The 24363-nt window shown below is 53.4% G+C and overlaps 1 protein-coding gene across 2 annotated transcripts in view; it reads right to left on the bottom strand.

The window, feature by feature from the left end:
* The window catches only part of glis2b (GLIS family zinc finger 2b), a 265569-nt gene that overhangs the window by 176460 nt on the left and 64746 nt on the right, over positions 1-24363 (bottom strand). The window contains exon 1 of one of the 2 annotated variants that reach the window (XM_072481435.1): positions 216-326. The exons of the other annotated variant lie outside the window; for it this stretch is intronic. The gene's annotated coding sequence lies outside the window, so the exon portion shown is untranslated. Of the gene's footprint in view, positions 1-215; positions 327-24363 lie in introns of those variants that run through there. 2 annotated transcript variants of the gene reach the window in all.

Genomic DNA, 24363 nt, shown 5'->3' with positions numbered 1-24363 from the left:
TGCCACAGTGTAGGTGGATCAGTGCAGGGAGTGTGTCACAGTGTAGGTGGACCAGTGCAGGGTGTGTGTCAATGTGGTGATTCACCACTGTACTTCCCTAGCATTGTACATAGTTATATAATAGTTGTGTGTAACGTGGCCCTGTAATCCTGTGTATGGTACTGGGTGTTGTACTGTAGCTCTGTCGAGGTTCGATCACCTGTATGTAACCTTACCTGGCCATGGAGAGCTCCGCCTTGGCCACTCCCCCGGGAGTTAAGTATAAGACCCCGCTTCTGAGACCGTACCCATTTTGTCTGGGGTCGTCTGTGTCGGGTAAGCTTCCTATGTAGTGTATTAAAGCCTTGGTTAAAGTCTCACCTGTCTTTGTGGTTCTTGACGCTTAGTGCATCAATTTAATACACTACATAGGAAGTCTCACAGTGTAGGCGGATCAGTGCAGGGAGTGTGTCACAGTGTCGGTGGATCAGTGTAGGGAGTATGTCACAGTGTAGGTGGATCAGTGCAGTGAGTGTGTCACAGTGTAGGTGGATCAGTGCAGTGAGTGTGTCACAGTGTAGGTGGATCAGTGCAGGGAGTGTGTCACAGTGTAGGTGGATCAGTGCAGGTAGTGTGTCACAGTGTAGGTGGATCAGTGCAGGGAGTGTCTCACAGTGTAGGTGGATCAGTGCAGGGAGTGTCTCACAGTGTAGGTGGATCAGTGCAGGGAGTGTGTCACAGTGTAGGTGGATCAGTTCAGGGAGCGTGTCACAGTGTAGGTGGATCAGTGCAGGGAGTGTCTCACAGTGTAGGTGGACCAGTGCAGGGAGTGTGTCACAGTGTAAATGGATCAGTGCAGGGAGTGTGTCACCGTGTAAGTAGACCAGTGAAGGGAGTGTGTCACAGTGTAAGTAGACCAGTGCAGGGAGGTGATCACAGTGAACGCGGATCCGTGCAAGGTGATCACAGTGTAGGTGGATCAGTGCAGTGAGAATGTCACAGTGTATGTGGATCAGTGCAGGGAGTGTGTCACAGTGTAGGTGGATGAGTGCAGGGAGTGTGTCACAGTGTAGGTGGATCAGTGCAGGGAGTGTATCACAGTGTAGCTGGATCAGTGCAGGGAGTTTGTCACAGTGTAGGTGGATCAGTGCAGGGTGTGTGTGTCACAGAGAAGGTGGATCAGTGCAAGGAGTGTGTCACAGTGTAGGTGGATCAGCGCAGGGAGTGTGTCACAATTTGTCGGAAACATTAGGGACCTTCAAGCAGCTATTGGATAGGTACATGGATGATGGTAAAATGATATAGTGTAGGTTTATTTGTTCTTAAGGGCAGCACGGTAGCATTGTGGATAGCGCAATTGCTTCACAGCTCCATGGTCCCAGGTTCGATTCCGGCTTGGGTCATTGTCTGTGCGGAGTCTGCACGTCCTCCCCGTGTCTGCGTGGGTTTCCTCCGGGTGCTCCGGTTTCCTCCCACAGTCCAAAGATGTGCGGGTTAGGTGAATTGGCCAATGATAAATTGCCCTTAATGTCCAAATTGCCCTTGGTGTTGGGTGGAGGTGTTGAGTTTGGGTATGGTGCTCTTTCCAAGAGCCGGTGCAGACTCAAAGGGCCGAATGGCCTCCTTCTGCACTGTAAATTCAATGATAATCTATGATTAATCTAGGACAAAGATTCGGCACAACATCGTGGGCCGAAGGGCCTGTTCTGTGCTGTATTTTCTATGTTCTATGTAGGTGGATCAGTGCAGGGAGTGTGTCACAGTGTAGGTGGATCAGTGCATGGAGCGTGTCACAGTGTAGGTGGATCAGTGCAGGGAGTGTGTCACAGTGTCGATGGATCAGGGCAGGGAGTGTCACAGAGTGTTGGTGGATCAGTGCAGGGAGTATGTCACAGTGCAGGTGGATCAGTGCAGGGAGTGTCTCACAGTGTCGGTGGATCAGTGCAGGGAGTGTGCCACAGTGTAGGTGGATCAGTGCAGGGAGCGTGTCACAGTGTAGGTGGATCAGTGCAGGGAGTGTGTCACAGTGTAGGTGGATAAGTGCAGGGAGTGTGTCACAGTGCAGGTGGATCAGTGCAGGGAGTGTCTCACAGTGTCGGTGGATCAGTGCAGGAAGTGTGTCACAGTGTAGGTGGATCAGTGCAGGGAGCGTGTCACAGTGTAGGTGGATCAGTGCAGGGAGTGTGTCACAGTGTAGGTGGATAAGTGCAGGGAGTGTGTCACAGTGCAGGTGGATCAGTGCAGGGAGTGTCTCACAGTGCAGGTGGATCAGTGCAGGGAGTGTGTCACAGTGTAGGTGGATCAGTGCAGTGAGTGTGTCACAGTGTAGGTGGATTACTGCAAGGAGGTGATCACAGTGTAGGTGGATCAGTGCAGTGAGTGTGTCGCCGTGTAGGTGGATCAGTGCAGGGAGTGTGTCACAGTGTAGGTGGACCAGTGCAGGGAGTATGTCACAGTGTAGGTGGATCAGTGCAGGGAGTGTGCCACAGTGTAGGTGGATCAGTGCAGGGAGTGTGTCACAGTGTAGGTGGACCAGTGCAGGGTGTGTGTCAATGTGGTGATACACCACTGTACTTCCCTAGCATTGTACATAGTTATATAATAGTTGTGTGTAACGTGGCCCTGTAATCCTGTGTATGGTACTGGGTGTTGTACTGTAGCTCTGTACAGGTTCGATCACCTGTATGTAACCTTACCTGGCCATGGAGAGCTCCGCCTTGGCCACTCCCCCGGGAGTTAAGAATAAGACCCCGCTTCTGAGACCGCACCCATTTTGTCTGGGGTCGTCTGTGTCGGGTAAGCTTCCTATGTAGTGTATTAAAGCCTTGGTTAAAGTCTCACCTGTCTTTGTGGTTCTTGACGCTTAGTGCATCAATTTAATACACTACATAGGAAGTCTCACAGTGTCGGCGGATCAGTGCAGGGAGTGTGTCACAGTGTCGGTGGATCAGTGCAGGGAGTATGTCACAGTGTAGGTGGATCAGTGCAGTGAGTGTGTCACAGTGTAGGTGGATCAGTGCAGTGAGTGTGTCACAGTGTAGGTGGATCAGTGCAGGGAGTGTGTCACAGTGTAGGTGGATCAGTGCAGGTAGTGTGTCACAGTGTAGGTGGATCAGTGCAGGGAGTGTGTCACAGTGCAGGAGGATCAGTGCAGGGAGTGTTTCACAGTGCAGGTGGATCAGTGCAGGGAGTGTGTCACAGTGTAGGTGGATCAGTGCAGGGAGTGTGTCACAGTGTAGGTGGATCAGTTCAGGGAGCGTGTCACAGTGTAGGTGGATCAGTGCAGGGAGTGTCTCACAGTGTAGGTGGACCAGTGCAGGGAGTGTGTCACAGTGTAAATGGATCAGTGCAGGGAGTGTGTCACAGTGTAAGTAGACCAGTGAAGGGAGTGTGTCACAGTGTAAGTAGACCAGTGCAGGGAGGTGATCACAGTGAACGCGGATCCGTGCAAGGTGATCACAGTGTAGGTGGATCAGTGCAGTGAGAATGTCACAGTGTATGTGGATCAGTGCAGGGAGTGTGTCACAGTGTAGGTGGATGAGTGCAGGGAGTGTGTCACAGTGTAGGTGGATCAGTGCAGGGAGTGTATCACAGTGTAGCTGGATCAGTGCAGGGAGTTTGTCACAGTGTAGGTGGATCAGTGCAGGGTGTGTGTGTCACAGAGAAGGTGGATCAGTGCAAGGAGTGTGTCACAGTGTAGGTGGATCAGCGCAGGGAGTGTGTCACAATTTGTCGGAAACATTAGGGACCTTCAAGCAGCTATTGGATAGGTACATGGATGACGGTAAAATGATATAGTGTAGGTTTATTTGTTCTTAAGGGCAGCACGGTAGCATTGTGGATAGCGCAATTGCTTCACAGCTCCATGGTCCCAGGTTCGATTCCGGCTTGGGTCATTGTCTGTGCGGAGTCTGCACGTCCTCCCCGTGTCTGCGTGGGTTTCCTCCGGGTGCTCCGGTTTCCTCCCACAGTCCAAAGATGTGCGGGTTAGGTGAATTGGCCAATGATAAATTGCCCTTAATGTCCAAATTGCCCTTGGTGTTGGGTGGAGGTGTTGAGTTTGGGTATGGTGCTCTTTCCAAGAGCCGGTGCAGACTCAAAGGGCCGAATGGCCTCCTTCTGCACTGTAAATTCAATGATAATCTATGATTAATCTAGGACAAAGATTCGGCACAACATCGTGGGCCGAAGGGCCTGTTCTCTGCTGTATTTTCTATGTTCTATGTAGGTGGATCAGTGCAGGGAGTGTGTCACAGTGTAGGTGGATCAGTGCATGGAGCGTGTCACAGTGTAGGTGGATCAGTGCAGGGAGTGTGTCACAGTGTCGATGGATCAGGGCAGGGAGTGTCACAGAGTGTTGGTGGATCAGTGCAGGGAGTATGTCACAGTGCAGGTGGATCAGTGCAGGGAGTGTCTCACAGTGTCGGTGGATCAGTGCAGGGAGCGTGTCACAGTGTAGGTGGATCAGTGCAGGGAGTGTGTCACAGTGTAGGTGGATAAGTGCAGGGAGTGTGTCACAGTGCAGGTGGATCAGTGCAGGGAGTGTCTCACAGTGTCGGTGGATCAGTGCAGGAAGTGTGTCACAGTGTAGGTGGATCAGTGCAGGGAGCGTGTCACAGTGTAGGTGGATCAGTGCAGGGAGTGTGTCACAGTGTAGGTGGATAAGTGCAGGGAGTGTGTCACAGTGCAGGTGGATCAGTGCAGGGAGTGTCTCACAGTGCAGGTGGATCAGTGCAGGGAGTGTGTCACAGTGTAGGTGGATCAGTGCAGTGAGTGTGTCACAGTGTAGGTGGATTACTGCAAGGAGGTGATCACAGTGTAGGTAGATCAGTGCAGTGAGTGTGTCGCCGTGTAGGTGGATCAGTGCAGGGAGGTGATCACAGTGTAGGTGGATCAGTGCAGGGAGTGTGTCACAGTGCAGGTGGATCAGTGCAGGGAGTGTCTCACAGTGCAGGTGGATCAGTGCAGGGAGTGTGTCACAGTGTAGGTCGATCAGTGCAGGGAGTGTGTCACAGTGTAGGTGGATCAATGCCTGAAGTATGTCACAGTGTTGGTGGATCAGTGCCGGGAGTGTGTCACAGTGTAGGTGGATCAGTGCAGGGAGTGTGTCACAGTGTAGGTGGATCAGTGCAGGGAGTGTGTCACAGTGTAGGTGGATCAGTGCAGGGAATGTGTCGCCGTGTAGGTGGATCAGTGCAGGGAGGTGATCACAGTGTAGGTGGATCAGTGCAGGGAGTGTGTCACAGTGTAGGTGGATCAGTGCAGTTTGTGTCACAGAGTAGGTGGATCAGTGCAGTGAGTGTGTCGCCGTGTAGGTGGATCAGTGCAGGGAGGTGATCACAGTGTAGGTGGATCCGTGCAGTGAGTGTGTCACAGTGTAGGTGGATCAGTACAGGGAGTGTGTCACTGTAGGTGGATAAGTGCAAGGAGTGTGTCAGAATGTAGGTGGATCAGTGCAGGGAGTGTGTCACAGTGAACGTGGATCACTGCAGGGAGGTGATCACCGTGTCGGTGGATCAGTGCAGTGAGTGTGTCACAGTGTAGGTGGATTACTGCAAGGAGGTGATCACAGTGTAGGTGGATCAGTGCAGTGAGTGTGTCACAGTGTAGGTGGATCTGTGCAGGGGGTGTGTCACAGTGCAGGTGGATCAGTGCAGTGGGTGTGTCACAGTGTAGGTGGATCAGTGCAGTGGGTGTGTCACAGTGTAGGTGGATTACTGCAAGGAGGTGATCACAGTGTAGGTGGATCAGTGCAGGGAGTATGTCACAGTGTAGGTGGATCCGTGCAGTGAGTGTGTCACAGTGCAGGTGGATCAGTGCAGTGGGTGTGTCACAGTGTAGGTGGATCAGTACAGGGAGGTGATCACAGTGTAGGTGGATAAGTGCAAGGAGTGTGTCAGAATGTAGGTGGATCAGTGCAGGGAGTGTGTCACAGTGAAGGTGGATCAGTGCAGGGAGGTGATCACAGTGTCGGTGGATCAGTGCAGTGAGTGTGTCACAGTGCAGGTGGATCAGTGCAGTGAGTGTGTCACAGTGTAGGTGGATTACTGCAAGGAGGTGATCACAGTGTAGGTGGATCAGTGCAGTGAGTGTGTCGCCGTGCGGGTGGATCAGTGCAGGGAGGTGATCACAGTGTAGGTGGATCAGTGCAGTGAGTGTGTCACAGTGTAGGTGAATCAGTGCAGTGAGCGTCACAGTGTAGGTGGATCAGTGTAGGGAGTATGTCACAGTGCAGGTGGATCAGTGCAGGGAGTGTCTCACAGTGTCGGTGGATCAGTGCAGGGAGTGTGCCACAGTGTAGGTGGATCAGTGCAGGGAGCGTGTCACAGTGTAGGTGGATCAGTGCAGGGAGTGTGTCACAGTGTAGGTGGATAAGTGCAGGGAGTGTGTCACAGTGCAGGTGGATCAGTGCAGGGAGTGTCTCACGGTGTCGGTGGATCAGTGCAGGAAGTGTGTCACAGTGTAGGTGGATCAGTGCAGGGAGCGTGTCACAGTGTAGGTGGATCAGTGCAGGGAGTGTGTCACAGTGTAGGTGGATAAGTGCAGGGAGTGTGTCACAGTGCAGGTGGATCAGTGCAGGGAGTGTCTCACAGTGCAGGTGGATCAGTGCAGGGAGTGTGTCACAGTGTAGGTGGATCAGTGCAGTGAGTATGTCACAGTGTAGGTGGATTACTGCAAGGAGGTGATCACAGTGTAGGTGGATCAGTGCAGTGAGTGTGTCGCCGTGTAGGTGGATCAGTGCAGGGAGGTGATCACAGTGTAGGTGGATCAGTGCAGGGAGTGTGTCACAGTGCAGGTGGATCAGTGCAGGGAGTGTCTCACAGTGCAGGTGGATCAGTGCAGGGAGTGTGTCACAGTGTAGGTCGATCAGTGCAGGGAGTGTGTCACAGTGTAGGTGGATCAATGCCTGAAGTATGTCACAGTGCAGGGAGTGTGTCACAGTGAAGGTGGATCACTGCAGGGAGGTGATCACCGTGTCGGTGGATCAGTGCCGGGAGTGTGTCACAGTGTAGGTGGATCAGTGCAGGGAGTGTGTCACAGTGTAGGTGGATCAGTGCAGGGAGTGTGTCACTGTAGGTGGATAAGTGCAAGGAGTGTGTCAGAATGTAGGTGGATCAGTGCAGGGAGTGTGTCACAGTGTAGGTGGATCACTGCAGGGAGGTGATCACCGTGTCGGTGGATCAGTGCCGGGAGTGTGTCACAGTGTAGGTGGATCAGTGCAGGGAGTGTGTCACAGTGTAGGTGGATCAGTGCAGGGAGTGTGTCACTGTAGGTGGATAAGTGCAAGGAGTGTGTCAGAATGTAGGTGGATCAGTGCAGGGAGTGTGTCACAGTGAAGGTGGATCACTGCAGGGAGGTGATCACCGTGTTGGTGGATCAGTGCCGGGAGTGTGTCACAGTGTAGGTGGATCAGTGCAGGGAGTGTGTCACAGTGTAGATGGATCAGTGCAGGGAGTGTGTCACAGTGTAGGTGGATCAGTGCAGGGAATGTGTCGCCGTGTAGGTGGATCAGTGCAGGGAGGTGATCACAGTGTAGGTGGATCAGTGCAGGGAGTGTGTCACAGTGTAGGTGGATCAGTGCAGTTTGTGTCACAGAGTAGGTGGATCAGTGCAGTGAGTGTGTCGCCGTGTAGGTGGATCAGTGCAGGGAGGTGATCACAGTGTAGGTGGATCCGTGCAGGGAGTGTGTCACAGTGTAGGTGGATCAGTGCAGTGGGTGTGTCACAGTGTAGGTAGATCAGTGCAGTGAGTGTGTCACAGTGTAGGTGGATCAGTACAGGGAGTGTGTCACTGTAGGTGGATAAGTGCAAGGAGTGTGTCAGAATGTAGGTGGATCAGTGCAGGGAGTGTGTCACAGTGAAGGTGGATCACTGCAGGGAGGTGATCACCGTGTTGGTGGATCAGTGCAATGAGTGTGTCACAGTGTAGGTGGATTACTGCAAGGAGGTGAACACAGTGTAGGTGGATCAGTGCAGTGAGTGTGTCACAGTGTAGGTGGATCTGTGCAGGGGGTGTGTCACAGTGCAGGTGGATCAGTGCAGTGGGTGTGTCACAGTGTAGGTGGATCAGTGCAGTGGGTGTGTCACAGTGTAGGTGGATTACTGCAAGGAGGTGATCACAGTGTAGGTGGATCAGTGCAGGGAGTATGTCACAGTGTAGGTGGATCCGTGCAGTGAGTGTGTCACAGTGCAGGTGGATCAGTGCAGTGGCTGTGTCACAGTGTAGGTGGATCAGTACAGGGAGGTGATCACAGTGTAGGTGGATAAGTGCAAGGAGTGTGTCAGAATGTAGGTGGATCAGTGCAGGGAGTGTGTCACAGTGAAGGTGGATCAGTGCAGGGAGGTGATCACAGTGTCGGTGGATCAGTGCAGTGAGTGTGTCACAGTGCAGGTGGATCAGTGCAGTGAGTGTGTCACAGTGTAGGTGGATTACTGCAAGGAGGTGATCACAGTGTAGGTGGATCAGTGCAGTGAGTGTGTCGCCGTGCAGGTGGATCAGTGCAGGGAGGTGATCACAGTGTAGGTGGATCAGTGCAGTGAGTGTGTCACAGTGTAGGTGAATCAGTGCAGTGAGTGTCACAGTGTAGGTGGATCAGTGTAGGGAGTATGTCACAGTGTAGGTGGATCAGTGCAGGGAGTATGTCACAGTGTAGGTGGATCAGTGCAGGGAGTGTGTCACTCTGTAGTTCATCAGTGCAGGGAGTGTGTCACAGTGTAGATGGATCAGTGCAGGGAGTGTGTCACAGTGTAGGGGGATCGGTGCAGCGAGTGTGTCACTCTGTAGTTCATCAGTGCAGGGAGTGTGTCACAGTGTCGGTGGATCAGTGCTGGGAGTGTGTCACAGTGCAGGACGAACAGTGCAGGGAGTGTGTCACAGTGTGGGTGGATCAGTGAAGGGAGTGTGTCACAGTGCAGGAGGAACAGTGCAGGGAGTGTGTCACAGTGTAGGTGGATCAGTGCAGGGAATGTCTCACAGTGTAAGTGGATCAGTGCAGGGAGTGTCTCACAGTGTAGGTGGATCGGTGCAGGGAGTATCTCACATTGTAGGTGGATCAGTGCAGGGAGTGTGTCACAGTGCAGGAGGATCAGTGCAGGGAATGTGTCACACTGTAGGTGGATCACTGCAGGGAGTGTGTCACAGTGTAGGTGGATCGGTGCAGGGAGTGTCTCACAGTGTAGGTGGATCAGTGCAGTGAGTGTGTCACAGTGTAGGTGGATCAGTGCAGGGAGTGTGTCACAGTTTATGCGGATCAGTGCAGGGTGTCTGTCACAGTGTAGGTGGATCGGTGCAGGGAGTGTCTCACTGTAGGTGGATCGGTGCCGGGAGTGTCTCACAGTTTAGGTGGATCAGTGCAGGGAGTGTGTCACAGTGTAGGCGGATCAGTGAAGGGAGTGTGTCACAGTGCAGGAGGATCAGTGCAGGGAGTGTGTCACAGTGTAGGTGGATCAGTGCAGGAAATGTGTCACACTGTATGCGGATCAGTGCAGGGAGTGTGTCACAGTGCAGGAGGATCAGTGCAGGGAGTGTGTCACAGTGTAGGTGGATCAGTGCAGGAAATGTGTCACACTGTGTGCGGATCAGTGCAGGGAGTGTGTCACAGTGTCGGTGGATCAGTACAGGGAGTGTATCACAGTGTCGGTGGATCAGTGCAGGGAATCTGTCACAGTGTAAGTGGATCAGTGCAGGTAGTGTGTCACAGTGTAGGTGGATCGGTGCAGGGAGTGTCTCACAGTGTAGGTGGAGCGGTGCAGGGAGTGTCTCACAGTGTAGGTGGATCAGTGCAGGGAGTGTCTCACAGTGTAGGTGGACCAGTGCAGGGAGTGTGTCACAGTGTAAGTGGATCAGTGCAGGGAGGTGATCACAGTGAACGTGGATCCGTGCAGGGTGATCACAGTGTACGTAGATCATTGCAGTGAGTATGTCACAGTGCGGTGGATGAGTGCAGGGAGTGTGTCACAGTGTAGGTGGATCAGTGCAGGGAGTGTGTCACAATGTGGGTGGATCAGTGCAGGGAATGTGTCACAGTGTAGGTGGATCAGTGCAGGGAGTGTCTCACAGTGCAGGTGGATCAGTGCAGGGAGTTTGTCACAGTGTAGGTGGATCAGTGCAGGGAGTGTGTCACAGTGTAGGTGGATCAGTGCAGGGCGTGTGTCATAGTGTAGGTGGATCAGTGCAGGGAGTGTGTCACAGTGTAGGCGGATCAGTGCAGGGAATGTGTCACAGTGTAGGTGGATCAATGCCTGAAGTATGTCACAGTGTTGGTGGATCAGTGCCGGGAGTGTGTCACAGTGAAGGTGGATCAGTGCAGTGAGTGTGTCACAGTGTAGGTGGATTACTGCAAGGAGGTGATCACAGTGTAGGTGGATCAGTGCAGTGAGTGTGTCGCCGTGTAGGTGGATCAGTGCAGGGAGGTGATCACAGTGTAGGTGGATCAGTGCAGGGAGTGTGTCACAGTGTAGGTGGATCAGTGCAGTTTGTGTCACAGAGTCGGTGGATCAGTGTAGGGAGTATGTCACAGTGTAGGTGGATCCGTGCAGGGAGTGTGTCACAGTGTAGGTGGATCAGTGCAGTGGGTGTGTCACAGTGTAGGTAGATCAGTGCAGTGAGTGCGTCACAGTGTAGGTGGATCAGTACAGGGAGTGTGTCACTGTAGGTGGATAAGTGCAAGGAGTGTGTCAGAATGTAGGTGGATCAGTGCAGGGAGTGTGTCACAGTGAAGGTGGATCACTGCAGGGAGGTGATCACCGTGTCGGTGGATCAGTGCAGTGAGTGTGTCACAGTGCAGGTGGATCAGTGCAGTGAGTGTGTCACAGTGTAGGTGGATCCGTGCAGGGAGTGTGTCACAGTGTAGGTGGATTACTGCAAGGAGGTGATCACAGTGTAGGTGGATCAGTGCAGGGAGTGTGTCACAGTGTAGGTAGATCCGTGGAGGGAGTGTGTCACAGTGCAGGTGGATCAGTGCAGTAGGTGTGTCACAGTGAAGGAGGGTCAGTGCAGTGAGTGTGTCACAGTGCAGGTGGATCAGTACAGTGAGTGTGTCACAGTGTAGGTGGATTACTGCAAGGAGGTGATCACAGTGTAGGTGGATCAGTGCAGTGAGTGTGTCACAGTGTAGGTGGATCAGTGCAGGGAGTGTGTCACAGTGTAGGTGGATCAGTGCAGGGAGTGTGTCACAGTGCAGGTGGATCAGTGCAGGGAGTGTGTCACAGTGAAGGTGGATCAGTGCAGGGAGGTGATCACCGTGTCGGTGGATCAGTGCAGTGAGTGTGTCACAGTGCAGGTGGATCAGTGCAGTGAGTGTGTCACAGTGTAGGTGGATTACTGCAAGGAGGTGATCACAGTGCAGGTGGATCAGTGCAGTGAGTGTGTCACAGTGTAGGTGGATCAGTGCAGTGAGCGTGTCGCCGTGCAGGTGGATGAGTGCAGGGAGGTGATCACAGTGTAGGTGGATCAGTACAGTGAGTGTGTCACAGTGTAGGTGGATCAGTGCAGTGAGTGTCACAGTGTAGGTGGATCAGTGTAGGGAGTATGTCACAGTGTAGGTGGATCAGTGCAGGGAGTATGTCACAGTGTAGGTGGATCAGTGCAGGGAGTGTGTCACAGTGAAGGAGGATCAGTGCAGGGAGTGTGTCACAGTGTAGGTGGATCAGTGAAGGGAGTGTGTCACAGTGCAGGAGGAACAGTGCAGGGAGTGTGTCACAGTGTAGGTGGAGCAGTGCAGGGAATGTGTCACAGTGTAAGTGGATCAGTGCAGGGAGTCTGTCACAGTGTAAGTGGATCAGTGCAGGGAGTGTCTCACAGTGTAGGTGGATCGGTGCAGGGAGTGTCTCACATTGTAGGTGGACAGTGCAGGGAGTGTGTCACAGTGGAGGCGGATCAGTGAAGGGAGTGTGTCACAGTGCAGGAGGATGAGTGCAGGGAGTGTGTCACAGTGTAGGAGGATCAGTGCAGGGAATGTGTCACACTGTAGGTGGATCACTGCAGGGAGTGTGTCACAGTGTAGGTGGATCGGTGCAGGGAGTGTCTCACAGTGTAGGTGGATCAGTGCAGGGAGTGTGTCACAATTTATGCGGATCAGTTCAGGGTGTCTGTCACAGTGTAGGTGGATCGGTGCAGGGAGTGTCTCACTGTAGGTGGATCGGTGCAGGGAGTGTCTCACAGTTTAGGTGGATCAGTGCAGGGAGTGTGTCACAGTGTAGGCGGATCAGTGAAGGGAGTGAGTCACAGTGCAGGAGGATCAGTGCAGGGAGTGTGTCACAGTGTAGGTGGATCAGTGCAGGAAATGTGGCACACTGTATGCGGATCAGTGCAGCGAGTGTGTCACAGTGCAGGAGGATCAGTGCAGGGAGTGTGTCACAGTGTAGGTGGATCAGTGCAGGAAATGTGTCACACTGTGTGCGGATCAGTGCAGGGAGTGTGTCACAGTGTCGGTGGATCAGTGCAGGGAGTGTATCACAGTGTAGGTGGATCAGTGCAGGGAATGAGTCACACTGTATGCGGATCAGTGCAGGGAGTGTGTCACAGTGTCGGTGGATCAGTGCAGGGAATCTGTCACAGTGTAAGTGGATCAGTGCAGGGAGTGTGTCACAGTGTAGGTGGATCGGTGCAGGGAGTGTCTCACAGTGTAGGTGGAGCGGTGCAGGGAGTGTCTCACAGTGTAGGTGGATCAGTGCAGGGAGTGTCTCACAGTGTAGGTGGACCAGGGCAGGGAGTGTGTCACAGTGTAAGTGGATCAGTGCAGGGAGGTGATCACAGTGAACGTGGATCCGTGCAGGGTGATCACAGTGTACGTGGATCATTGCAGTGAGTATGTCACAGTGCGGTGGATGAGTGCAGGGAGTGTGTCACAGTGTAGGTGGATCAGTGCAGGGAGTGTGTCACAATGTGGGTGGATCAGTGCAGGGAATGTGTCACAGTGCAGGTGGATCAGTGCAGGGAGTGTGTCACAGTGTAGGTGGATCAGTGCAGGGAGTGTCTCACAGTGTAGGTGGATCAGTGCAGGGAGTGTGTCACAGGGTAGGTGGATCAGTGCAGGGAGTGTCTCACAGTGTAGGTGGATCAGTGCAGGGAGTGTGTCACAGTGTAGGTGGATCAGTGCAGGGAGTGTGTCACAGTGTAGGTGGATCAGTGCAGGGAGTGTGTCACAGTGTAGGTGGATCAGTGCAGCGAGTGTCTCACAGTGTAGGTGGATCAGTGCAGGGAGTGTGTCATAGTGAAGGTGGATCAGTGCAGGGAGTGTGTCACAGTGTAGGCGGATCAGTGCAGGGAATGTGTCACAGTGTCGGTGGATCAGTGCAGGGAGTATGTCACAGTGTAGGTGGATCGGTGCAGGGAGTCTGTCACAGTGTAGGTGGATCAGTGCAGGGAGTGTGTCACAGTGTAGGTGGATCAGTGCAGGGAGTGTGTCACAGTGCAGGTGGATCAGTGCAGGGAGTGTGTCACAGTGTAGGTGGATCAGTGCAGGGAGTGTGTCACAGTGCAGGTGGATCAGTGCAGGGAGTGTCTCACAGTGCAGGTGGATCAGTTCAGGGAGCGTGTCACAGTGCAGGAGGATCAGTGCAGTGAGTGTGTCACAGTGTGAGTGGACCAGTGCAGGTTGTGTGTCACAGTGTAAGCAGACCAGTGAAGGGAGTGTGTCACAGTGTAAGTAGACCAGTGCAGGGAGTGTGTCACAGTGTAAGTGAATCAGTGCAGGGAGGTGATCACAGTGAACGTTGATCCGTGCAGGGTGATCACAGTGTACGTGGATCATTGCAGTGAGTATGTCACAGTGCGGTGGATGAGTGCAGGGAGTGTGTCACAGTGTAGGTGGATCAGTGCAGGGAGTGTGTCACAATGTGGGTGGATCAGTGCAGGGAATGTGTCACAGTGTAGGTGGATCAGTGCAGGAAATGTGTCACACTGTATGCGGATCAGTGCAGGGAGTGTGTCACAGTGCAGGAGGATCAGTGCAGGGAGTGTGTCACAGTGTAGGTGGATCAGTGCAGGAAATGTGTCACACTGTGTGCGGATCAGTGCAGGGAGTGTGTCACAGTGTCGGTGGATCAGTACAGGGAGTGTATCACAGTGTCGGTGGATCAGTGCAGGGAATCTGTCACAGTGTAAGTGGATCAGTGCAGGGAGTGTGTCACAGTGTAGGTGGATCGGTGCAGGGAGTGTCTCACAGTGTAGGTGGAGCGGTGCAGGGAGTGTCTCACAGTGTAGGTGGATCAGTGCAGGGAGTGTCTCACAGTGTAGGTGGACCAGTGCAGGGAGTGTGTCACAGTGTAAGTGGATCAGTGCAGGGAGGTGATCACAGTGAACGTGGATCCGTGCAGGGTGATCACAGTGTACGTAGATCATTGCAGTGAGTATGTCACAGTGCGGTGGATGAGTGCAGGGAGTGTGTCACAGTGTAGGTGGATCAGTGCAGGGAGTGTGTCACAATGTGGGTGGATCAGTGCAGGGAATGTGTCACAGTGTAGGTGGATCAGTGCAGGGAGTGTCTCACAGTGCAGGTGGATCAGTGCAGGGAGTTTGTCACAGTGTAGGTGGATCAGTGCAGGGAGTGTGTCACAGTGTAGGTGGATCAGTGCAGGGCGTGGGTCATAGTGTAGGTGGATCAGTGCAGGGAGTGTGTCACAGTGTAGGCGGATCAGTGCAGGGAATGTGTCACAGTGTAGGTGGATCAATGCCTGAAGTATGTCACAGTGTTGGTGGATCAGTGCCGGGAGTGTGTCACAGTGTAGGTGGATCAGTGCAGTGAGTGTGTCACAGTGTAGGTGGATTACTGCAAGGAGGTGATCACAGTGTAGGTGGATCAGTGCAGTGAGTGTGTCGCCGTGTAGGTGGATCAGTGCAGGGAGGTGATCACAGTGTAGGTGGATCAGTGCAGGGAGTGTGTCACAGTGTAGGTGGATCAGTGCAGTTTGTGTCACAGAGTCGGTGGATCAGTGTAGGGAGTATGTCACAGTGTAGGTGGATCCGTGCAGGGAGTGTGTCACAGTGTAGGTGGATCAGTGCAGTGGGTGTGTCACAGTGTAGGTAGATCAGTGCAGTGAGTGCGTCACAGTGTAGGTGGATCAGTACAGGGAGTGTGTCACTGTAGGTGGATAAGTGCAAGGAGTGTGTCAGAATGTAGGTGGATCAGTGCAGGGAGTGTGTCACAGTGAAGGTGGATCACTGCAGGGAGGTGATCACCGTGTCGGTGGATCAGTGCAGTGAGTGTGTCACAGTGCAGGTGGATCAGTGCAGTGAGTGTGTCACAGTGTAGGTGGATCCGTGCAGGGAGTGTGTCACAGTGTAGGTGGATTACTGCAAGGAGGTGATCACAGTGTAGGTGGATCAGTGCAGGGAGTGTGTCACAGTGTAGGTAGATCCGTGCAGGGAGTGTGTCACAGTGCAGGTGGATCAGTGCAGTAGGTGTGTCACAGTGAAGGAGGATCAGTGCAGTGAGTGTGTCACAGTGCAGGTGGATCAGTACAGTGAGTGTGTCACAGTGTAGGTGGATTACTGCAAGGAGGTGATCACAGTGTAGGTGGATCAGTGCAGTGAGTGTGTCACAGTGTAGGTGGATCAGTGCAGGGAGTGTGTCACAGTGTAGGTGGATCAGTGCAGGGAGTGTGTCACAGTGCAGGTGGATCAGTGCAGGGAGTGTGTCACAGTGAAGGTGGATCAGTGCAGGGAGGTGATCACCGTGTCGGTGGATCAGTGCAGTGAGTGTGTCACAGTGCAGGTGGATCAGTGCAGTGAGTGTGTCACAGTGTAGGTGGATTACTGCAAGGAGGTGATCACAGTGCAGGTGGATCAGTGCAGTGAGTGTGTCACAGTGTAGGTGGATCAGTGCAGTGAGCGTGTCGCCGTGCAGGTGGATGAGTGCAGGGAGGTGATCACAGTGTAGGTGGATCAGTACAGTGAGTGTGTCACAGTGTAGGTGGATCAGTGCAGTGAGTGTCACAGTGTAGGTGGATCAGTGTAGGGAGTATGTCACAGTGTAGGTGGATCAGTGCAGGGAGTATGTCACAGTGTAGGTGGATCAGTGCAGGGAGTGTGTCACAGTGAAGGAGGATCAGTGCAGGGAGTGTGTCACAGTGTAGGTGGATCAGTGAAGGGAGTGTGTCACAGTGCAGGAGGAACAGTGCAGGGAGTGTGTCACAGTGTAGGTGGAGCAGTGCAGGGAATGTGTCACAGTGTAAGTGGATCAGTGCAGGGAGTCTGTCACAGTGTAAGTGGATCAGTGCAGGGAGTGTCTCACAGTGTAGGTGGATCGGTGCAGGGAGTGTCTCACATTGTAGGTGGACAGTGCAGGGAGTGTGTCACAGTGGAGGCGGATCAGTGAAGGGAGTGTGTCACAGTGCAGGAGGATCAGTGCAGGGAGTGTGTCACAGTGTAGGAGGATCAGTGCAGGGAATGTGTCACACTGTAGGTGGATCACTGCAGGGAGTGTGTCACAGTGTAGGTGGATCGGTGCAGGGAGTGTCTCACAGTGTAGGTGGATCAGTGCAGGGAGTGTGTCACAGTTTATGCGGATCAGTTCAGGGTGTCTGTCACAGTGTAGGTGGATCGGTGCAGGGAGTGTCTCACTGTAGGTGGATCGGTGCAGGGAGTGTCTCACAGTTTAGGTGGATCAGTGCAGGGAGTGTGTCACAGTGTAGGCGGATCAGTGAAGGGAGTGAGTCACAGTGCAGGAGGATCAGTGCAGGGAGTGTGTCACAGTGTAGGTGGATCAGTGCAGGAAATGTGGCACACTGTATGCGGATCAGTGCAGCGAGTGTGTCACAGTGCAGGAGGATCAGTGCAGGGAGTGTGTCACAGTGTAGGTGGATCAGTGCAGGAAATGTGTCACACTGTGTGCGGATCAGTGCAGGGAGTGTGTCACAGTGTCGGTGGATCAGTGCAGGGAGTGTATCACAGTGTAGGTGGATCAGTGCAGGGAATGAGTCACACTGTATGCGGATCAGTGCAGGGAGTGTGTCACAGTGTAAGTGGATCAGTGCAGGGAGTGTGTCACAGTGTAGGTGGATCGGTGCAGGGAGTGTCTCACAGTGTAGGTGGAGCGGTGCAGGGAGTGTCTCACAGTGTAGGTGGATCAGTGCAGGGAGTGTCTCACAGTGTAGGTGGACCAGTGCAGGGAGTGTGTCACAGTGTAAGTGGATCAGTGCAGGGAGGTGATCACAGTGAACGTGGATCCGTGCAGGGTGATCACAGTGTACGTGGATCATTGCAGTGAGTATGTCACAGTGCGGTGGATGAGTGCAGGGAGTGTGTCACAGTGTAGGTGGATCAGTGCAGGGAGTGTGTCACAATGTGGGTGGATCAGTGCAGGGAATGTGTCACAGTGCAGGTGGATCAGTGCAGGGAGTGTGTCACAGTGTAGGTGGATCAGTGCAGGGAGTGTCTCACAGTGTAGGTGGATCAGTGCAGGGAGTGTGTCACAGGGTAGGTGGATCAGTGCAGGGAGTGTCTCACAGTGTAGGTGGATCAGTGCAGGGAGTGTGTCACAGTGTAGGTGGATCAGTGCAGGGAGTGTGTCACAGTGTAGGTGGATCAGTGCAGGGAGTGTGTCACAGTGTAGGTGGATCAGTGCAGCGAGTGTCTCACAGTGTAGGTGGATCAGTGCAGGGAGTGTGTCATAGTGAAGGTGGATCAGTGCAGGGAGTGTGTCACAGTGTAGGCGGATCAGTGCAGGGAATGTGTCACAGTGTCGGTGGATCAGTGCAGGGAGTATGTCACAGTGTAGGTGGATCGGTGCAGGGAGTCTGTCACAGTGTAGGTGGATCAGTGCAGGGAGTGTGTCACAGTGTAGGTGGATCAGTGCAGGGAGTGTGTCACAGTGCAGGTGGATCAGTGCAGGGAGTGTGTCACAGTGTAGGTGGATCAGTGCAGGGAGTGTGTCACAGTGCAGGTGGATCAGTGCAGGGAGTGTCTCACAGTGCAGGTGGATCAGTTCAGGGAGCGTGTCACAGTGCAGGAGGATCAGTGCAGTGAGTGTGTCACAGTGTGAGTGGACCAGTGCAGGTTGTGTGTCACAGTGTAAGTAGACCAGTGAAGGGAGTGTGTCACAGTGTAAGTAGACCAGTGCAGGGAGTGTGTCACAGTGTAAGTGAATCAGTGCAGGGAGGTGATCACAGTGAACGTTGATCCGTGCAGGGTGATCACAGTGTACGTGGATCATTGCAGTGAGTATGTCACAGTGCGGTGGATGAGTGCAGGGAGTGTGTCACAGTGTAGGTGGATCAGTGCAGGGAGTGTGTCACAATGTGGGTGGATCAGTGCAGGGAATGTGTCACAGTGCAGGTGGATCAGTGCAGGGAGTGTGTCACAGTGTAGGTGGATCAGTGCAGGGAGTGTCTCACAGTGTAGGTGGATCAGTGCAGGGAGTGTGTCACAGGGTAGGTGGATCAGTGCAGGGTGTGTCTCACAGTGTAGGTGGATCAGTGCAGGGAGTGTGTCACAATGTACGTGGATCAGTGTCGGGTGTGTGTCACAGTGTAGGTGGATCAGTGCAGTGGGTGTGTCACAGTGTAGGTGGATCAGTGCAGTGAGTGTGCCACAGTGTAGGTGGATCAGTACAGGGAGTGTGTCACTGTAGGTGGATAAGTGCAAGGAGTGTGTCAGAATGTAGGTGGATCAGTGCAGGGAGTGTGTCACAGTGTATGTGGATCAGTGCAGGGAGTGTGTCACAGTGAAGGTGGATCACTGCAGGGAGGTGATCACCGTGTCGGGGGATCAGTGCAGTGAGTGTGTCACAGTGCAGGTGGATCAGTGCAGTGAGTGTGTCACAGTGTAGGTGGATTACTGCAAGTAGGTGATCACAGTGTAGGTGGATCAGTGCAGTGAGTGTGTCACAGTGTAGGTGGATCAGTGCAGGGAGGTGATCACAGTGTAGGTCGACCAGTGCAGGGAGTGTGTCACAGTGTAGGTGGATCAGTGCAGGGAGTGTGTCACTGTGAAGGAGGATCAGTGCAGGGAGTGTGTCACAGTGTAGGTGGATCAGTGCAGGTAGTGTGTCACTCTGTAGTTGGATCAGTGCAGAGACTGTGTCACAGTGCCGGTGGATCAGTGCAGGGAGTGTTTCACAGTGTCGGCGGATCAGTGAAGGGAGTGTGTCACAGTGCAGGAGGATCAGTGCAGGGAGTGTGTCACAGTGTAGGTGGATCAGTGCAGGCAATGTGTCACACTGTATGCGGATCAGTGCAGGGAGTGTGTCACAGTGTAGGTGGATCAGTGCAGGGAGTCTGTCACAGTGTAAGTGGATCAGTGCAGGGATGTGTCACAGTGTAGGTGGATCGGTGCAGGGAGTGTCTCACAGTGTAGGTGGATCAGTGCAGGGAGTGTGTCACAGTGTAGGTCGATCAGTGCAGGGAGTGTGTCACAGTGTAGGTGGATCAATGCCTGAAGTATGTCACTGTGTTGGTGGATCAGTGCAGGGAGTGGGTCACAGTGTAGGTGGATCAGTGCAGGGAGTGTGTCACAGTGTAGGTGGATCAGTGCAGGGAGTGTGTCACAGTGTAGGTGGATCAGTGCAGGGAGTGTGTCACAGTGTAGGTGGATCAGTGCAGGGATTATCTCACAGTGTAGGTGGATCAGTGTCGTGAGTGTGTCACAGTGTAGGTGGATCAGTGCAGTCAGTGTGCCACAGTGTAGGTGGATCAGTACAGGGAGTGTGTCACTGTAGGTGGATAAGTGCAAGGAGTGTGTCAGAATGCAGGTGGATCAGTGCAGGGAGTGTGTCACAGTGAAGGTGGATCACTGCAGGGAGGTGATCACCGTGTCGGTGGTTCAGTGCAGTGAGTGTGTCACAGTGCAGGTGGATCAGTGCAGTGAGTGTGTCACAATGTAGGTGGATTACTGCAAGTAGGTGATCACAGTGATTGTGAATCAGTGCAGTGAGTGTGTCACAGTGTAGGTGGATTACTGCAAGTAGGTGATCACAGTGTAGGTGGATCAGTGCAGTGAGTGTGTCACAGTGTAGGTGGATCAGTGCAGGGAGGTGATCCCAGTGAAGGAGGATCAGTGCAGGGAGTGTGTCACAGTGTAGGTGGATCAGTGCAGGGAGTGTGTCACTGTGAAGGAGGATCAGTGCAGGGAGTGTGTCTCAGTGTAGGTGGATCAGTGCAGGTAGTGTGTCACTCTGTAGTTGGATCAGTGCAGGGAGTGTGTCACAGTGTCGGTGGATCAGTGCAGGGAGTGTGTCACAGTGTCGGCGGATCAGTGAAGGGAGTGTGTCACAGTGCAGGAGGATCAGTGCAGGGAGTGTGTCACAGTGTAGGTGGATCAGTGCAGGGAATGTGTCACAATGTATGCGGATCAGTGCAGGAAGTGTGTCACAGTGTAGGTGGATCAGTGCAGGGAGTCTGTCACAGTGTAAGTGGATCAGTGCTGGGATGTGTGACAGTGTAGGTGGATCGGTGCAGGGAGTGTCTCACAGTGTAGGTGGATCAGTGCAGGGAGTGTGTCACAATGTTGGTGGATCAGTGCAGGGAGTGTGTCACAGTGTAGGTGGATCAGTGCAGGGAGTGTGTCATTGTGTAGGTGGACCAGTGCAGGGAGTGTGTCACAGTGTAAGTGGATCAGTGCAGGGAGGTGATCACAGTGAACGTGGATCCGTGCAGGGTGTGTGTCACAATGTGGGTGGATCAGTGCAGGGAGTGTGTCACAGTGTAGGTGGATCAGTGCAGGGAGTGTGTCATAGTGTAGGTGGATCAGTGCAGGGAGTGTGTCACAGTGTAGGTGGATCAGTGCAGGGAGCGTCTCACAGTGTAGGTGGATCGGTGCAGGGAGCGTCTCACAGTGTAGGTGGATCAGTGCAGGGAGTGTGTCACAGTGTAGGTGGATCAGTGCAGGGAGTGTGTCACTCTGTAGTTGGATCAGTGCAGGCAGTGTGTCACAGTGTCGGTGGATCAGTGCAGGGAGTGTGTCACAGTGTACGTGGATCATTGCAGTGAGTATGTCACAGTGTAGGTGGATGAGTGCAGGGAGTGTGTCACAGTGTAGGTGATCAGTGCAGGGAGTGTGTCACAATGTGGGTGGATCAGTGCAGGGAGTGTGTCACAATGTGGGTGGATCAGTGCAGGGAGTGTGTCACTCTGTAGTTGGATCAGTGCAGGCAGTGTGTCACAGTGTCGGTGGATCAGTGCAGGGAGTGTGTCACAGTGTAGGTGGATCAGTGCAGGGAGTGTGTCACTCTGTAGTTGGATCAGTGCAGGCAGTGTGTCACAGTGTCGGTGGATCAGTGCAGGGAGTGTGTCACAGTGTAGGTGGATCAGTGCAGGGAGTGTGTCATAGTGTAGGTGGATCAGTGCAGGGAGTGTGTCACAGTGTAGGTGGAACAGGGCAGGGATTGTCTCAGAGTGTAGGTGGATCAGTGCAGGGAGTGTGTCACAGTGTGGGTGGATCAGTGCAGGGAGTGTGTCACAGTGTAGGTGGATCAGGGCAGGGAGTGTCTCAGAGTGTAGGTGGATCAGGGCAGGGAGTGTCTCAGATTGTTGGTGGGTCAGTGCAGGGTGTGTCTCACAGTGTAGGTGGATCATTGCAGGGTGTGTGTGTCACAATGTTGGTCGATCAGTGCAGGGAGTGTGTCACAATGTTGGTGGATCAGTGCAGGGAGTGTGTCACAGTGTTGGTGGATCAGTGCCAGGAGTGTGTCACAGTGCAGGTGGACCAGTGCAGGGAGTGTGTCACAGTGTAGGTGGATCAGTACAGGGAGTGTGTCACAGTGTAGGCGGATCAGTGCAGGGAGTGTGTCACAGTGTGGGTGGATCAGTGCAGGGAGTGTGTCACAGTGTAGGTGGATCAGTGCAGGGAGTATGTCACACTGTAGGTGGATCAGTGCAGGAATTGTGTCACAGTGTAAGTGGATCAGTGCAGGGAGTGTGTCACAGTGTAGGTGGATCAGTGCAGGGAGTTTGTCACAGTGCAAGTGGATCAGTGCAGGGAGGTGATCACAGTGAAGGTGGATCAATGCAGGCAGTGTATCACAGTGTAAGTGGATCAGTGCAGGGAGTTTGTCACAGTGTAGGTGGATCAGTGCAGGGAGGTGATCACAGTGAAGTTGGATCAGTGCAGGGTGTGTGTCACAGTGTAGGTGGATCAGTGCAGGGAGTGTGTCACAGTGTAGGTGGATCAGTGCAGTGAGTGTGTCACAGTGTAGGTGGATCAGTGGATTGAGTGTGTCACAGTGTAGGTGGATCAGTGCAGGGTGTGTGTCACAGTATAGGTGGATCAGTGCAGGGAATGTCTCACAGTGTAGTGGATCAGTGCTGGGAGTGTGTCACAGTGTAGGTGGATCGGTGCAGGGAGTGTCTCACAGTGTAGGTGGATCGGTGCAGGGGGTGTGTCACAGTGTAGGTGGGTCAGTGCAGGCTGTGTGTCACAGTGTAGTGGATCAGTGCTGGGAGTGTGTCACAGTGTAGGTGGATCGGTGCAGTGAGTGTCTCACAGTGTCGTGGATCAGTGCTGGGAGTGTGTCACAGTATAGGTGGATCAGTGCAGGGGGTGTGTCATAGTGCAGGTGGATCAGTGCAGGGAGTGTGTCACAGTGTAGGTGGATCAGTGCAGGGAGCGTCTCACAGTGTAGGTGGATCAGTGCAGGGAGCGTCTCACAGTGTAGGTGGATCAGTGCAGGGAGTGTGTCACAGTGTAGGTGGATCAGTGCAGGGAGTGTGTCACTCTGTAGTTGGATCAGTGCAGGCTGTGTGTCACAGTGTAGTGGATCAGTGCTGGGAGTGTGTCACAGTGTAGGTGGATCGGTGCAGTGAGTGTCTCACAGTGTAGTGGATCAGTGCTGGGAGTGTGTCACAGTGTAGGTGGATCGGTGCAGGGAGTGTCTCACAATGTTGGTGGATCAGTGCAGGGAGTGTCTCACAGTGCAGGTGGATCAGTGCAGGGAGTGTCTCACAATGTTGGTGGATAAGTGCAGGGAGTGTCTCACAGAGTAGGTGGATCAGTGCAGGGAGTGTCTCACTGTGTAGGTGGATAAGTGCAGGGAGTGTGTCACAGTGTAGGCGGGTCAGTGCAGGGAGTGTCTCACAGTGTAGGTGGATCAGTGCAGGGAGTGTGTCATAGTGTAGGTGGATCAGTGCAGGGACTGTCTCACAGTGTAGGTGGATCAGTGCAGGGAGTATGTCACAGTGTAGGTGGATCAGTGCAGGGAGTATGTCACAGTGTAGGTGGATCAGTGCAGCGAGGTGATCACAGTGTAGGTGGATCAGTGCAGGGAGTGTGTCACAATGTAGGTGGATCAGTGCAGGGAGTGTGTCACAGTGTAGGCGGGTCAGTGCAGGGAGTGTCTCACAGTGTAGGTGGATCAGTGCAGTGAGTGTGTCATAGTGTAGGTGGATCAGTGCAGGGACTGTCTCACAGTGTAGGTGGATCAGTGCAGGGAGTATGTCACAGTGTAGGTGGATCAGTGCAGGGAGTATGTCACAGTGTAGGTGGATCAGTGCAGCGAGGTGATCACAGTGTAGGTGGATCAGTGCAGGGAGTGTGTCACAGTGTAGGTGGATCAGTGCAGGGACTGTCTCACAGTGTAGGTGGATCAGTGCAGGGAGTATGTCACAGTGTAGGTGGATCAGTGCAGGGAGTATGTCACAGTGTAGGTGGATCAGTGCAGCGAGGTGATCACAGTGTAGGTGGATCAGTGCAGGGAGTGTGTCACAGTGTAGGTGGATCAGTGCAGGGAGTGTGTCACAGTGTAGGTGGACCAGTGCAGGGTGTGTGTCAATGTGGTAATACACCACTGTACTTCCCTAGCATTGTACATAGTTATATAATAGTTGTGTGTAACGTGGCCCTGTAATCCTGTGTATGGTACTGGGTGTTGTACTGTAGCTCTGTAGAGGTTCGATCACCTGTATGTAACCTTACCTGGCCATGGAGAGCTCCGCCTTGGCCACTCCCCCGGGAGTTAAGTATAAGACCCCGCTTCTGAGACCGCACCCATTTTGTCTCGGGTCGTCTGTGTCGGGTAAGCTTCCTATGTAGTGTATTATAGCCTTGGTTAAAGTCTCACCTGTCTTTGCGGTTCTTGACGCTTCGTGCATCAATTTAATACACTACATAGGAAGTCTCACAGTGTAGGTGGATCAGTGCAGGGAGTGTCTCACAGTGTAGGCGGATCAGTGCAGGGAGTGTGTCACAGTGCAGGAGGATCAGTGCAGGGAGTGTGTCACAGTGTAGGTGGATCAGTGCAGGGAGTGTGTCACAGTGTAGATGGATCAGTGCAGGGACTGTCTCACAGTGTAGGTGGATCAGTGCAGGGAGTGTGTCACAGTGTAGGTGGATCAGTGCAGGGAGCGTGTCACAGTGTAGGTGGATCAGTGCAGGGAGTGTGTCACAGTGTAGGTGGATCAGTGCAGTGAGTGTGTCGCCGTGTAGGTGGATCAGTGCAGGGAGGTGATCACA

The sequence above is a fragment of the Scyliorhinus torazame genome, chromosome 17, assembly GCF_047496885.1.
Source record: "Scyliorhinus torazame isolate Kashiwa2021f chromosome 17, sScyTor2.1, whole genome shotgun sequence".
NCBI lineage: Eukaryota > Metazoa > Chordata > Chondrichthyes > Carcharhiniformes > Scyliorhinidae > Scyliorhinus > Scyliorhinus torazame.
Note: the sequence above shows the minus strand (reverse complement) of the source record. Positions and strands in the feature narration are given on the sequence as shown.